The 16,540-nt window shown below is 31.9% G+C and overlaps 1 long non-coding RNA gene across 1 annotated transcript in view; it reads right to left on the reverse strand.

The window, feature by feature from the left end:
- Positions 1-16,540, reverse strand: part of LOC306645379 — a 1,014,773-nt gene that overhangs the window by 770,349 nt on the left and 227,884 nt on the right. Inside the window, exon 2 of the long non-coding RNA XR_013759627.1 lies at positions 115-169. This is a non-coding gene — a long non-coding RNA (uncharacterized lncRNA). The remainder of the gene's footprint in view (positions 1-114; positions 170-16,540) is intronic.

Below are 16,540 nucleotides of genomic sequence, written 5' to 3' on the forward strand. Positions count from 1 at the left end.
AAACAGAGTTTTATAAGCTTTTAACATTTAATCTAAAATGAGAAATTTCTATTACGCAATGGATAGAACTCAATAGTGGAGGATTGGGATTCTAGATCCACAGGCATTACTTACTAGTAATGTGACTTTGAGACAGGTCCTTTACTTCTTTGATTCTTCATCTCTTCACCTGCAAAAATGAGGACATTGGACTAGATCCATACTTTCTAAATCGGTTTTAAAATTTTGTTGGTTCATTTATTTATTCTGGGAATGAAATCCTAAGGGCAAAAATGAAAGTATTAGAGGCAAAGTTTCTCTGAATGGTAGGAAGCAGAAGTACAGGGCTTCTGCCTCTCATTCCTGCCTCAGGTCAGACTAAATTTGGCTTAAATCTAGTCAAGGGACAATTGAAGATTCTTGAAGTGTTGGAAGAGCTAATCAGTTATCAGGGCCACTCAAAGCATGTATAAGAAATGCAAAATCCAAGTTGGCTTATATTTCCTGAATGAAAAGGAGCCTCAAGTTTATCCAGCACAGAGTACCTTGTCTAGTTAACTGAAAATTCCAAAGTGACATTCTGTAACTCTAAGTTTAAATGAAGAAAAGAACATTTTTTTCTTACAGAAGATAGTATATTGAACAAATGAGAGTGAACTGACATTGATGATTTTCATTTTAAATATCATATTGGGTGCAAAATTTACATGGATGAACTAGACTTTCACAGTTCAATATCATTAAGCACATGTCCAGATGGCCACAATATCATGGAATGTCAGTGCAAAAAATGTGCAAGAAATCATGTAATAACTTTAACATGTTCTATTTGGAGTTAGGTGGTTAACATTTTAGCATTCTAGTACTAGGAAATTTACTTAATTTTTCTAAGCTTCTCTGAAAAATGCAAATATATCTACCCTGCTTGCTTTTGTGTTTGGTAATTATAAAATAATATTTGACATAAGAGAGCACCAGGTCATATTGATCGCCTGAGCAACATTGGTTTTTTTTCACTCTCCCTTTATGTAATTCCATACATAGTTAACATTGCTCAGCACAGAGTTTGAAGCAGAGCTAGCGACTCAACTTTGTAATGGTTTCTTTCACAGTGGTTTCTAACTTCCTAACCTTTTGAAGCTGTTAAAATAAAGTCAAATAACGATACTGCTGAGGCATAAGTGTATGCTAAATCAATAAATTGTGGTTGTTGGAATAAATTGCAATTAAAGGGGTAGTGCTTGATTGCTTGACAGTAGGTAGCCTTTCTGATCCAAACAAACTTGAGTATCAGTCTGATTTATAAGCTAATTAGTATGAACTTCACATGCATTTCATTGGGAGACCATCAGATCATATTGACTCCTGTCCACATCATGAGTGTGTCCTTCAATTTGTCCTGTGTCACTTACAGGTAACCAGTCCTATTTGCTTCTTTGTTTGTTCCAAATTATAGTCATCAGTTTTAGTTTGGTAGAATACAGAAGATACTTAACATATTTTAAAATAATCACTCTAACAACTCTAAAATTTCACACTTGCAACCAGGCTTATTACATTTTTATACATTCAATATAAAAATATGCATTAATTACAAAATCAAAAAGGCATCAGCAAGGTGAAGATGACTGTTATTAAATATTTGTAAAAAATAGAAAAATACATATAAACAATTATAGGCTAGAAAATCTAACAGGTTTAGCATTTAATTTAAAAAGTTGAATAATATGAAAAAATAGCAAAATTATTGTCTCCAAATAAGGAAATGTATACTTGCCTAAAGTATAATTTTGCTTTCCTTAAATTTTATTAATTTATATTCAATGTGGTTTATATATATATGTGTGTGTGTGTATACATATATACACATATATATGTATATTATATATACATTAGTTGCAGATGGACATGAAACTGTTATTTTATTTATCTATTTTTAGGTGGTACTGAGGATTGAACCCAGTGCCTCACACATGCTAGACAAGTGCTCTATCACTGAGCTACAACCCCAGCCATCAATGTGGGGTTTTATATGCAATAAATTCCAACATATGCCTACATAACTATTTTGTTAGTATCAGACAATCACAAACAACAGTAAAATAATTTTAAAAATTCCTGACTGTAATTTGAAAACATATAATGTGTCTTTTCTTCCACTATATATTTATATGCTAGTACTTATTTACTAGCATATTTCCTGATACAGGGTAAATAAAATTCAAAAATTTGAATAAACAAATGAAAAATAAGTGGAATGGGGTGACTATAGTTCATAATAACCTATTACATATTTTATGAATAATTAGAAGAGAGGAGCTCAAAGTTTCCAAACACAAGGTAATCATAAAGAGATGAAAATGTCAATTATTTTGATTTTGTCAGTGGATGTTGTATACACGTACAGAAATATTGCCCTTTTTCTCACATATATACAATTATTAAGTACTAATGACAATTTTTAAATGTTTAAGGAGATAGAATGTTAACTACTATGATTTGATCATTATACATTGCTTGCATGTTTTGATTATCACACTGTGTTCTATAAATTTGTATAATTAAATCATAATGAACAACTATTCTTCAAAAGAGACAATGTTTCTTTCCAAGTTAAATAGCCTTACCTCCACACCATTTATAACTGACATGTTTTTTAAAAGACCAATAAAAATCCAAATTACATAAATATAATCCCTCATACCATCCCTTCTCTGTGTTCCATATTTATTTTAGATATTTATTTTAAATATTGTTGTAGTATCCTGCAAATCTCACATACTTGTCATACTATTATAATGCAATGTTATGTTTGTGGGTCTTGTGTTCTTTCCTACCTCTCCTAGAAATAAGGCTGTGTGAGGATAAGCCTAAATGAGACCAATCCTTGTTGTATACTAATGAATTCCAACCACTCATCATAGTTTAGGACTCAGGAAGGGCTCAGAAATATTTGTTGGATAAATTCAACATTATCAAAATTCAAGATTATTATAAATTATAAATGACCGTGCTATTTTCTGACAACCTCAATTCAACATGGAGATATATTTTGATAATTTTATAGTGATTTTAAAACTTCTTACATGTGATTAAAAGTAAGCAAATTTAAATAATTATATCAAAACACAATTTTGAACAGTATAACCAAAGATAGTACTTAAAGAATGAACTAGGATCCTAATGTTAAAATGCTGAAATAAATGTTTCAATATGAAAATGGGTAAAAGTCCAAGGAAACATGAATTAGAAGCAAACCATTCCCTAGCTTTTAGTTAATGCCATCCAAAACAAGAACTTGTGTCTCTGAAAGCAAAATATATATATGTGTTACTGACCTTAATAGGCCCTGGATTTAACACAATATCTGATTAATTGTGAGAATTAGATTCATGAATTCATTTTTGAAATGCATTAATAAATAAATCAATCAATTCAATATTATTATCTGGATATTAAAGGCATCATTTTATTTTAGGTAAAACAAGGGTCAGAAAATACTGTTTGGAAGTAGACAATAGAAGTGTAATATTTAAAAGAGGGATGATAAGCATATACAAATGCTAAAACACTGTCTATGGTATACATCATTGTTCAGTCAAAATTCTTTCTGTGTGAACAAGGACATGTCCTATGAATCTTTAATAAGATATTCTTGATCAGATAGATGTATCATACAAGATAAAATCTGTCATTCCTGTATAAAAATGGTATGTTTTAATATATGTTTTGGAAACACATACTAAAAATTATTTTTAAAAATAAAAAATTGAAAAATAAAAAAGTAGTTTACTCTCCCTGTTCGTAGACAGCTGTGTGTGGTACAATACTTTTTTGTTTTCAAAACATTTAATTTTTTTCTAAAACCAAATATGAAATATAATCACTGGAACTTATTTATATGTACATAACCATGTGCACACACATACACACAAATTCACACATTTTTTTCTCACACTATTTACAGTCCCCAGAGATAAATTATTCAAGTAAACATTATGGTCTATTTTACTATCAGTAATTTAAAAATAAGTAAATTACTTAATAAGAAATATACTCAAGCACATATGCAAATATATATATATATGTATGCAAATGTATATGTAAAGTCTCTGGCATATTGTCGATTTTTCATATCTCAATATTTCTCAGTGTCATTTGAATAGGTAATTAAATTTAAAATTAATTTATGACTGTTTAAATATATAAGAAAGAGTAAATGTCATTTGTATATTGTAATATGTGTTAAATTAGGCATGCCTTTAAAATCATCAGTTAGAAATGACAAAAAAAAAGTAAAAAAGGAATAGTCATCAGAGGTAGGTAGATATACATATTGTTAATTCCCAGAATCTGTAAATATGTTAATTGATGAAAGAAAATGGAGGCTGCAGAGGTATTAAGAGATTGCTTATCTGATATTGAAATGGCACTGATCATGCTGGGTTATTCAAAACTGGGTCCAAGCCAGGTCCCATGGTGCACCCCTGTAATCCCAGCAACTTGAGTGGCTGAGGCAGGAGAACTGCAAGTATAAAACCAGCCTCAGCAACGTAGCAAGGCCCTAGATACCTTAGTGGAGTAACTGTGTCAAAAGATACAAAGAAAATAAAAAGAAAAATGAAAGAAAAGTGGATCCAATGTAATTACAAAGATCATTAGGAGTTGGAGAGAGAGGTTAGTGAGAGCTAGAGTGACAGGGTCTGAGAAAGACCTGCTGTAAGATGAAAAGGAATGAGGAGCTAAGGAAAGCAGTCTACAGAAACTACAAGATAAAAAAAAGAATTTTTCACTTGAGTCCCCAAAAAGGAATCCTCCCCTGCTGTGAACATTTGTATACAAGTTTTGTGGACACATGTTTCAATTTCTTATGGGCATATACCCAGAAGTGAAATTGGTGGGTCATATGGTAGCTCTATGTTTAATTAACATTTAAAGAAAATGACAATCTGTTTTCCAAAATGAATGCACCATTTATATTCCTTTGAGCAACATATGAGAATTCTTACTTCTCTTCATCCTCAAAAATGTTACTCCTTATCTATTTTTTAAAAACTATAATCACCTTTAGTAGATCTGAAGTGGTATCTCATTTCTGTTTTGGTTTGCAATCTCTAATGGAAATGAGTCTCTTCTGGGTGTTTATTGGACATTTGTATATCTTTGATGGAGTAATACTCAATTTTTTAAACTCATTTTTAGTATGTTTTAACATAATTAATTAAGAGGAAGTATTTTTTTTTTCTTTGAGGGTATACCATTTAATGAAATTGCCTTATTTATGGAGAAGAAACTTTTTGTTTCTTCAATGTGATAAAGATTTGGACAGGAAAGAGAAAATAGGACATGATTTGGATGCCACCAAATCACAGTCATTTACCCTGGTACGACTGGTGAATTTTCAGGATCACTTTGCTACAAGGCAACTCAGCATTCAGATTCTTTTTCTTTTAAATAATGGAAAGAGAAATGTCACGTATGTCTCCAAAGGCCGGTGAATGAGTTAAACTAACTTGCGGAGTAATTCAAACTGACAGATTAAATAAGGCTCTGCACCAATATGAATTAGACAATACATTATAGATTCACATACACACTTCTTACCTTGGCCTACAGACTATGCATATCTGTTTCTTCAACTACTCAGACAGATTATATCATGGGAAAGATGTGGCATAGAAGTCTTGTCACTAATAAATTTAGTCAAACACAGACAAGTGAACTAAAAAGAAACCTAGTAAATTTATCTTAAAAGTAGACATTTGTAACAACTCTGTTATGTAAAATACTGCCTTTATTTTATATGATATGCTTTGAGATGGTTCATTCAATTTCCTAAGTCTCGATTTACTTCTTAATAACAGTACAATTTATTTTGTCAAATTCATAAAATTTTTGAGCTCTGCTAAGCTCTTCACATACATTCTGTCATTTAATTCTCATTAAAATGTGAAAAAAGCACTGTCCTTATTTATACTTTATGGACTGAAACACAGGTGCCAGATGATAAGCAGTTTTCTCAGATCTAGATGCTGGTTAGTGGCCAAATGGGCCACCTGACAACACAGTCTCTACTGCATCACAGTGTCTATAAGTGGATAATAAAATCTTCTGATTAGTCTCTCAAATGAGAAACAGATAGTTAAATGCACTATACATTCGCCCCACATTCGTTTATTAAACTGATAGTTATTGTGGACTCAGGATATTCTCACTAGGTACTGAGTGTGGTGAGATATAAATAAGAGCCATACAGACAGGTGTTGGACTTCATGGAGTTTATAGGCTAGCTGGTGTGATAATTCCTTGGTATCATAAAATATAGATAATTTGTTTGAAAAGAAAGTACAGTAAACTATGAGATTAGCAGAGAATAGATGGATGTTATCTTGAAACAAGGAGTCAAAAGTCAGTTCTAAAGAGGTAATATTGGAACAAGATACATAAAAGGAGATTTACCACTTACTTGAGGGAGAGGTCACTATACATAAAATCACTTTACAATTATAAAGTTAAAAAGAATTATAAAATATGAGGCATTAATCATTTAAAAGACAAGTGTGATAAATGTGTTGAAGAAAATATGCACTGCAAACTGAGTTGTAAATTATTTTGAATTATCTGCAATCGTGGATTATCTAAATTGCTGTTGACCTCCATTTATGTGAATACTGAGTTGACTAAGTATTGAACATGATTAAAATCAATGAATCATGTCTTTTCCTGGCTCTATGCAGTGCCTATCACACAGTTGACAATAACCAATCTGTTTCTTTCAGTGCCCAATTACATTTTGATGGAGATTAAGAGTCGTGCACAAACCTTCTCTATAGAAAGGGGAATGGATTTGTTCAAATAGAACCTCTTATTCACCGCTAAGAAGAAATATTGTGTTAGAGTCATGAAGTGATTACAGACTACTCAATAGCTATGTTGGGTTCAATCACAGCTGGTGCCCTTAGTCTTAACTTATAAGGCTGAGATCAAGAAGCAAAATTTATCCAAGAAATAATACTGGAACAAAATGGCTAGTATCTCCCAGATGTTGCATTCTAACCAAAGTTAGAAATAAGTCTTGTTTAATATTTGCACATGAAAAAAAATTCTAACATTTTCTCTGTGCTTATTAATTTCTTAAGATTTTGGAAGACTAAAAATTTGGGAACTAGGAAAATGCAGAGACAGAAAATAATAGTCATCTACATTTCTCAGGAATGGTAGATGGGCAGCAAATACAAGACTACTTAGTTTGGGTTAGCATGTCTCTTCAGGAAAACACAACCTATAGACAATGGTTTCTGAATCCATATTACATAGAGATGTTGATTAATTTTGGAGATATTGGTAGGTGATCCTCATCTTACTAAGCTTCATTTTGAGAAAAGAATATGATAGAAAGGATGAAATAAGGTAGGTTCTTATTTCATCAGTTTGTAGACTCTGCTTAAAGTTCTAGTACAAATCATTTTATCTCATTAACCTTTGGTAAGCAGTCCATTTTCACCTTATTTTTGAAACTAATTGATTTGTACTCACAGAATTTGTAAGAAAAAACTGCACTAAAAATCAAACTACACAAAATTATTTTATTCTTTTGTACTACCAATAGATTATCATAATTATACAAGCACCCCTGCTGATCTGACTGCTTATTTCATAGCTGGAAATACTTGACCCAATTTTAATGCATCACTTCAGTTCGGTGGATTCTTATGTTCCATAGTTTGTTTTGACGGTTCTCATTCCTATTCTTCTTCCATCCTCTCTACCACAGTTTGTTTGACGAGGGCTGCATTAACATGATTTATTGCTATTCAAGTAAAAATTTTACATCACCTCTGTAGACAGAGCAGTTGAGGTACTGCATATAAAATAGACAAGTGTCTTACATGTAAGGTTAAAGTAATGAAATACAGATCACAAGAAGTAATAGCCTATAGATGGGTGTGTGCACTTATAATTTCAAGAACATATGTAATTAAGTATATTGTTTGTTCAAGCATTTACCTTCAGCACAGAGTTTACAAAATAAGATATATTTTACACAGAGTCTTATCCAAAGAAATTTATATGAAATCTCACATCTCTGCTTCCCTGGTATAATACCTATAATACCAATCCTTAAAGGCTACAATATAGTTAGGTGACTTTGCTTTTAAAAAAAATAGACATATTCAACGGGTTATAATAGTTGAGTGGAATCCTCATAAAATTGATAAGTCACACATGGTATATATGTGAGATGAGGCAATATGCTTTTTCCTTTAACTAGACTCTTAAAATTATCAGAAAATTCAATTTTCAAATATTTTATCAGCTAGTTTAACTGAATCCAAAATAAAATAATCTTCAAAATAATTATCTCTAATAGGGTATTATATTACAGCTTTATATTTGAAATTATCTCTCCCTTAAAATCAGATTTTGGAAGTGGAGCCGTCTTCATGATAATGCTGTTGAGGTAGTCCTTAGGTTGGCCCAAGGAATGCAGTCTCTGAAAACTTGCAGTAGTGGTCTTGCGGTGACAGAGCCACTGATGACAAAACCTAACATGTTTTGCTTTCCCAGGCATTTGACTATCCCAGAACCTGTAACTCCACTTCCTAATGGCACTTTTAAGTCATCAGTACTGAATACTTAGCATCATGATAATAAGCACTATTTTAATTCCAGTAAAGTCTATTCACAATACAACTTCTGCCATCACTTCTGACAGCCTCTGCAAGGCAGAAGAGGTGATTTGGAGAGGCCAGGGAGGTAGAGTAAAAAGTTGAGAGGAAGCCTTCTAAAGTTAAGATGGAGCTTCCTACAGAATAAAAGCATAATAGAGACTCAAAATAACCTTATGCTCTTTAAAAATAAAGACTTTACCTTTCACAGAATGAGAGCAAAATTTTACAATGAATTTAAAACTTGTGACAATTCTATGCCAAAATAGCCTTTAAGTGAAAGTCACTAATGTTAAACTCATATCCAAAAAAAAATCTTTGAATAATTCATGCAAAAATAGTAAGTTGGTAAATTTGTTTCTATATTACATTAAAAAATTACCACAAGATACAACCAATAACTATTAAAATTAAATAAACCATGTGGAATACCCCCAGGGAAGAACACAGTAACCTATTTACTTTTTATTAAGTAGCTGGAACACAAGAAAGTTATAAAGAACCTAAAGTGAATTTCCATGCAGGTAACCCAGCTTAAAAATAGAACCTTATCAATAAAATCATAACAATGTATTGCACTTTGTACTTCCAAACAACACTATTATCTCATTCTCTCAAGTAACTGGTCATCTAAATTGTAAGTATAAATCCATGCTGGTCCTACATATATAATAAATAATCTAAACAATAGATTGTATTTTTTTAGCATGTTTTAATACTGTATACAAATGGCATCATTATTTATGAATAGTTTTACAATTGCTAAGCATTATCTTTGTGAAATCTATTTAATGAAAAACATTTGTTGATTTACACCTATCGATCTAAAAGATTGATAGGCATTCACATTGCTAAGCATTTGGAATTCTCTATTTTCTATTAAAATGCTATTTATGATTATGTACACTATGATATGAGCATATATGAGAGTCAATTCACTTCGAATCAAAATTCCAAATTCCACAGATGTTGTCTCTTATCCTTTTTCCAACCATTGTAACTGAAACCTCAACAGCCACCTTTGACTCCTTCCTCTTAGGGTTTTCCCTATAGAAGAATTTCCTTAAGTTCTTTGACTATCCACTATGCACTTACAAGAGTATTTATTATGATTTTCAAGCAATTCTTTTGTACCAAGTTTGTATTGGAAAGGTGATTTAAAATACTTTGTCATATTGTATCTTGTGAGAACTTTGGTAAAATATGAAACTACTGGTAGAGTGACATTGTATCCTCTTTTATCACCTCCATCTTCATGTCATTTTTTTATTGTAGGAGAGGAAATGCATCAAATATTCTTGTAAAGAGGAAAGTGGACATGAGAAGGATGATTTTTTCCATATGTGTACAGTACATTACATCATAATTTTGGATGTGCTCATGCATACTTCCTCTGACCTTAGTATATATTCCAATGCCATCTGACAGAAACATGCTAACATAGGTTTGTAAATTGTATTCACTCTCAAGATGCTTACATTCTCATGCAGGGCTTGTGAATATATTCTAATTCCCTAACAATCCAGAAAACAAGCATCTTAAAATTATATATCATACATAATATCATACATGTAATATGTAATATTACACATATAACTATATATACAATGTATATGTTGTATATATTGAATGCAATTGTATTTTAGAGAAATTATCAAGCTCTTTTAGAAAAATAATATTTTATAAAATTTCATTTCTACTTTGGCACTATTTAATAATCAAATTTCAATTATTAAAAAAAAAACTTAAGAGGGAGAAATATATGTCTCAATATTTCCAGAGTATTTTGTGAGATTATTTCTTTGGGATGTTAGCAAATAAGAAAAACATGTGTTTTCCTTGGTCAGATAAATTTAGGAAATATTCAAACTACTCAGACTTTTTAGGTTCAGTAATATGCATATGTGACCCGCTATATTTTTAAAGTACATTTTACTGTAGCATGTTTTATTGACAACAGAGAGCTGGAGGACTGCTGTCCTACAGAACATACATTGAGAAATGCAGCTATATTTCGATACTCTCAGTAAAGAATATGGAAGAAACACTCTGTGCTGTACTCACTTTAATAAGCATTGCAGATTTGTGATAATAAAATGTAAATTAATGGCATCAGTAGCAATTTAATGATTGTGTGTACTAAGTTAAAATCTAAAGCAATGTTAGAAACTGTATTGAGACGTGCAATGTGAATGATGAGCACAATTTTAGGAAGTTCAACTTTTAATTCATCTGTTGGGGGGTGGTTTTCTTTAAAGAACAAAACCATCTTACTCCCTTCCAGGTTCCCCACCCTCACCTCTGTTCTAGGATTGAAGGTAAGGCCTTCTGCATAGTAGAAGTATTCTCTCTGAACCACATGCCCAGGCCCTCAGATGTTTTTTTGTTTATTTGAACCACAGCTGCCTGGCTAGCGCTGCCAGTGGCTAGTATGGCTTCCTAAAAGTATATTAATATACTTCAGAAATACCAGCAACAAGAAGCAGAGGGGCTGGGATAGTACCTCTAGGAAATATTTTGTCTCCCAGGGATCTTCCATTGCTTTCGAGCAATTAAAAATGTCAATCTGATAACTGGAACTAAAGAGGCCCAGAAGATTCTCTGCACTAATATTTCTCACATGGCTTTGTTCTAGATTCTCAAAATGACACTTAAAAAGGTTGACAAGTGATATTTGAGTGATCAGTGACTCTATAGAGAAAATTCATACACACTTTTTACTCATTTAGTCATAGGAATTTATCTATATGGGAACTTAATATTTCCATTATACAAATGATAAAAAGAAACTCAGAAAAACAGTGAAACATGCCTTTTTACCTTAAATCTTATTTTTGTCTGAACTGTGGACAGTTTCTTTAAAACAATGATTTCCATACCTTGGGGCTTATTGATAAAATATTTTAATACATATATGGGTACTATCAATACTTGTGTGTTATTCATCTGTATATCCCATAACTTTACTACTATGCTAGATTAGCATCTGAATACTAATAAAAAGCAAGCAAAAAAGAGGAAACAAATAGAAAAGTAATAGAAATCCTTATTTTTTTCTAGGTACCAGTGGATCATCTTCTGTGCACCTGCACTGTAAGACCAGTCACTTTTGAAACATTGGTTAGGGGTGTGTGTATATTAGGTTTTCCTGTGTTTAATTTTATTTAACCAAAATAAAACTAAATTTTAAGAACTCTTTACCAGAAAAAAACTATTTTCTGTTGGATGCATTTCTTAATAACAATTGGCACTACTATTTATAATAAATTCTTGTATCCAAGAAAAAAATTCTAGTGGCCTAATCTTAAAACTATTCTTACTTGCCTTAAGGCCCAAGGCAAATTATTTAACCTTTTCTCAGTTCTTGTCAAGTAAGAATAAGATTAATACTTACATCATGGACTTGTGAAGATTAAATCAGCTAATATGTAGGCCAAGTGCTTAAAGCAGAGCTCAGCACCTAGTTAAGTGCAGCAAATGTATTCGTCATCAGAGTATTATTAGGTCATTTTGTGATAGTAGGAAAGAGATTATTTTCAAACAGTTTTTTAGAATGTCTACTCTGCAGAAAGTATTATGATAGGGGCTGGGGAGATAGCTCAGTCGGTAGAGTGCTTGCCTTGCAAGCACAAGGCCCTGGGTTTGATACCCAGCACCCAAACTAAAAGAAAAAAAAAAAAAGAAAGTATTATGATAAGCACTGAGTGGATGCAAAGATGAAAAGAAAACTTTTTTTGACATTAAAATACTTTGCAATCTTGTAGAGGCCCATGAGGTGACCAGGGACTTTTTTCTTAATTAGAGGTCAGTATTCAGTGCTTAGCTCCATTGTAAACAAACAAACAAACAAACAAAATTAATGTAAAGAGAATTTCGAAAGATACTTCACAGTTAAAATTACTGATTCAGCAATATTGGTCAAATTGACACAAGGACAATAATGATACATTCCAAGATGTTCTACAGTCCGAAGTTCAGACTACAGCACCCAGACTAGAATGAGAAAAGCCTCATTAGAAAGTCAATATTTGAACTGGGGCTATTATTTAGTGGTGAGTGTATACCTAGCATGTGGAGGCCCTGAGATTGATTCCAGGACCACTGGGTTGGGGAGCTGGGAAGAGTTAATATTTAAAATCCACAATGAATGGAAAAATAGATAAGAAAGAATGGTGAAATAATGAGATTCCACATAAAGAAATAAAATTGGTTCGTATCCATCAAAATATCCTATATTTGTCCAGTGTTTCTTCAAACAGAAAAACTAACCATCTTTAACTATTGCAAAGTAGAATTCACAGAATATATGGTAAACCTATTTAAGAATACAGAGACCCTGCATCTTATAGAAGAAAAAGTAGGTTCAAATCTTCACCTTGTTGGCTTAGGATCAGACTTCCTTAACAGGACTCCTATAGCACAAGAAATAGAAGCAAGAATCAATAACTGGGACAGATTCAAACTAAATAGCTTTCTCTCAGAAAAGGAAACTATCAGCAATGCAAAGAGAGAGCCTACAGAGTGGGAGAAAATCTTTGCCACTTCAGATGGAGCACTAGTTTCCAGAATACATAGAGAACTCAAAAAAGTGTACACCAAGAATACAAATAACCTAATCAACAAATGGGCTAAGGATATGAACAGCCACTTCACAGAAGAAGATCTACAAGCAATCAACAAACATATGAAAAAATGTTCACCATCTTTAGTAATAAGAGAAATGCAAATCATAACTACCCTAAGATTCCATCTCACCCCAATTAGAATGGCAATTATCAAGAATACAAGCAACAATAGGTGTTGGCGAGGATATGGGGGAAAAGGTACACTCATACATTGCTGGTGGGGCTGCAAATTAGTGCAGCCACTCTGGAAAGCAGTGTGGAGATTCCTTAGAAAACTTGGAATGGAACCACCATTTGACCCAGCTGTCCTACTCCTTGACCTATATATACCCAAAGGACTTAAAATCAGCATACTACAGTGATGCAGCCACATCAATGTTCATAGCTGCTCAATTCACAATAGCCAGATTGTGGAACCGATCTAGATGCCCTTCAATTGATGAACGGATAACGAAACTGTGGTATATATCCACAATGGAATATTACTCAGCCATAAAGAATAATAAAATTATGGTATTTGCAGGCAAATGGATGTAGTTGGAGAATATCATGCTAAGTGAGATAAGCCAATCTCAAAAAACTAAAGGACGAATGATCTCACTGATAAGCAGATGATGACACATATAGGGGGTGGGAAGGGGGCAAGAAGGGAGGAAGGAGGGACTCTATAGAGGGTTAAGAGGGGTGGGTGGGGTGGGGGAGATTAAAAAATAACAGAATGAATAAAAAATTATTACCCTAGGTAAATGTATAATTACACAAATGGTATGCCTCTCCATGTACAAACAGAGAAACAAGATGTATCATATTTGTTTACAATAAAAATGAATTTAAAAAAAGAATACAGATGGCAGACAATGTTCTAGGTTTTTCAATTATTTTATAATCTCTATTGATATTTTAATTTTATTAATCAATAAAGTAATCTGTAAGTATTCTAATACCTATTGTGCTTCATGTTTACTTTAGTTTGGCATTTGTTTATTTGTAGAATTTTCTTAGTAAATAGTTACAATGTCTGTGAGTGAATTTTGAAAGATTTGTGTGTATTTGTATGTCAAACAAAAGAGCACTCTTATCTGAAAAAAAAATTACTTATAAAAAGCTGTATTCAATTTTACTGCTATGATTCCACCATTTATACAATACATACTGTCTTCGGTACAATCTTAAAATTATATATGGATACATAAAACTTTAGTCTGAAAATGTGTGTATTAACATAACTGCATTCTATGCTTAATAGTGTTCATTTGTTTACTAGTAGGATAATATCACTAATATAGAAGTCCATTAAAATTATATGTTTTTAAGCTTCCCTGGGTAAAATATTTTCTTACCTTATAACACATTGTTTTGTATTTATTTATTTTATTAAAAATACATCTTTCAAGGTTGCAGGTTGGCACACAACAGACAGATCTGTAAACTCAAACTTTGACAAGAAAAATCACATCATTGCCTTATTATTATTACTATTCTTAAAATGTGATTACAATCTTTAGCTCATGTGATTACACTGACTTTTTGCAGTAAAACATAATTAATATAGTACAAATCTAGCACCTAAAATCATGATACAAAATATAGTACCAGGTCAAAACGGTATTATTTTCATAAAATTTGTAATTTCCTAGGCTTATTTATAATGTGATCTTTGTCATTACCACTTGAACATTTTTTGTTCAGCCATCCTGTCTATAGACATCAAAATAACAGGAATATGCAGAAGACAAATAATTGTGAGTGAATATTATATAATATTTGTACACATTTTCTTACATTAAATTTCTGATCAACATTATACACATAGCATGATTAGAAATCATGTAGTAAAGAAGAAATTATAACAAAAACAGGGTTGCCCTCCTTTCCTTTAGCCTCCCCTCCCCCCGTTTTACTCCCAAGTTGTAAATATTATTGCATCTTTAAACTATTTCCTGTTTGCTTTCTTATATATCTTGGTAATAAGTATACATTTAAAATAAGGCCGACAAAGCATTTGATCATTTTTGAATCTCAAATAATTCTAGTGTTAAAATGTACACAAGCTTTTCCATAACAAGATTTTGGCAGAAAATTTTTAAATGTTTTCTTAAATTTTGGAAGCATGGAAGAAAGCAAGGAAAAAGTATTAACTAGCAGTATAACAGGTTGAACATAAATCTCCAAAATATCTGTTTTTATAATTAAAAATAATTGTGTGCACAGCAAACTAAGTTCTGCAGTGTAATTAAACATACATAACATATATTAACTCTATAAGTAATTTGCATAAATTATTCTGCTTAACAATTTTAGTGTACACTAGGGGATACTGTGATATTTTATCAATGTACTCTCTTAACTGAATGGGTAATGATATGGTTTTAAAAGTTGAGATATAATTATAATCCACATAAAAATCTCCAATCAAGAGTGTTAGAGAAGCTAAGTGAAATAAGCCATCCCCCCAAAACCAAGGGAGGAATGTTTTCTCGGGTATGTGGACGCTAATTCAAATAAGGATGGGGGGCACTAGGGAAGAACAGTTACTCTAGATTAGGTAAAGGGGAGTGAAGGGAGGGGAACGGGTATAGAGTAGGAAGGATAATAGAATGAAAAAGACATTATTACCTCGTGTACATATATGACTGCATGACTGATGTGATCCTACAACATGTATGATTAGAAAAATGAGAAATTATACTCCATTTATGTATGATTTATCAAAATGCATAAATGTATTCTATTGTCTTGTATAATTAATTAGAGCAAATTAATTTTTTAAAAAATAATATTAATAAAAATAACAAAGTGTAGAGGCCATTGGAATGATTCACTAAACTGCAAGAAGAATTGTATATGCTTTGAAAGTTGCAGTTCAACATCTATACGAACTCTTTTGCCAAATACTAGCCATGGGTTTAGATTTTTTTCACTGTTCCTTTGCAAATTCACTTGGTAGGTTTCAGAGAAATAGCATTATGCATAGAGTCCCCCTATTTAATTATATTCATAATTTATCCAAATTGGAAAAAGGACATATATCCAATTTTGTGGTATACATAGTAATATAATACAACTAAGAGCTGAAAGCTTGAGCTTTGACTCTTGATTTGGTCAGTCAGAGGTCAGAGACTCAGACCAATTTCTGTCATCAACTGTGCCTTCAGTTTCTTTCCCTATAAAACACAACAGACTTGGACTTTTATTGAAATTTAGAGAGACTCATTCAAGTATTTTGCAAAACTAATTACAATTACACTCAGTCTTATTACTTATTTT

The sequence above is a fragment of the Sciurus vulgaris genome (genome assembly GCF_902686455.1).
Source record: "Sciurus vulgaris genome assembly, chromosome: 15".
Lineage (NCBI taxonomy): Eukaryota > Metazoa > Chordata > Mammalia > Rodentia > Sciuridae > Sciurus > Sciurus vulgaris.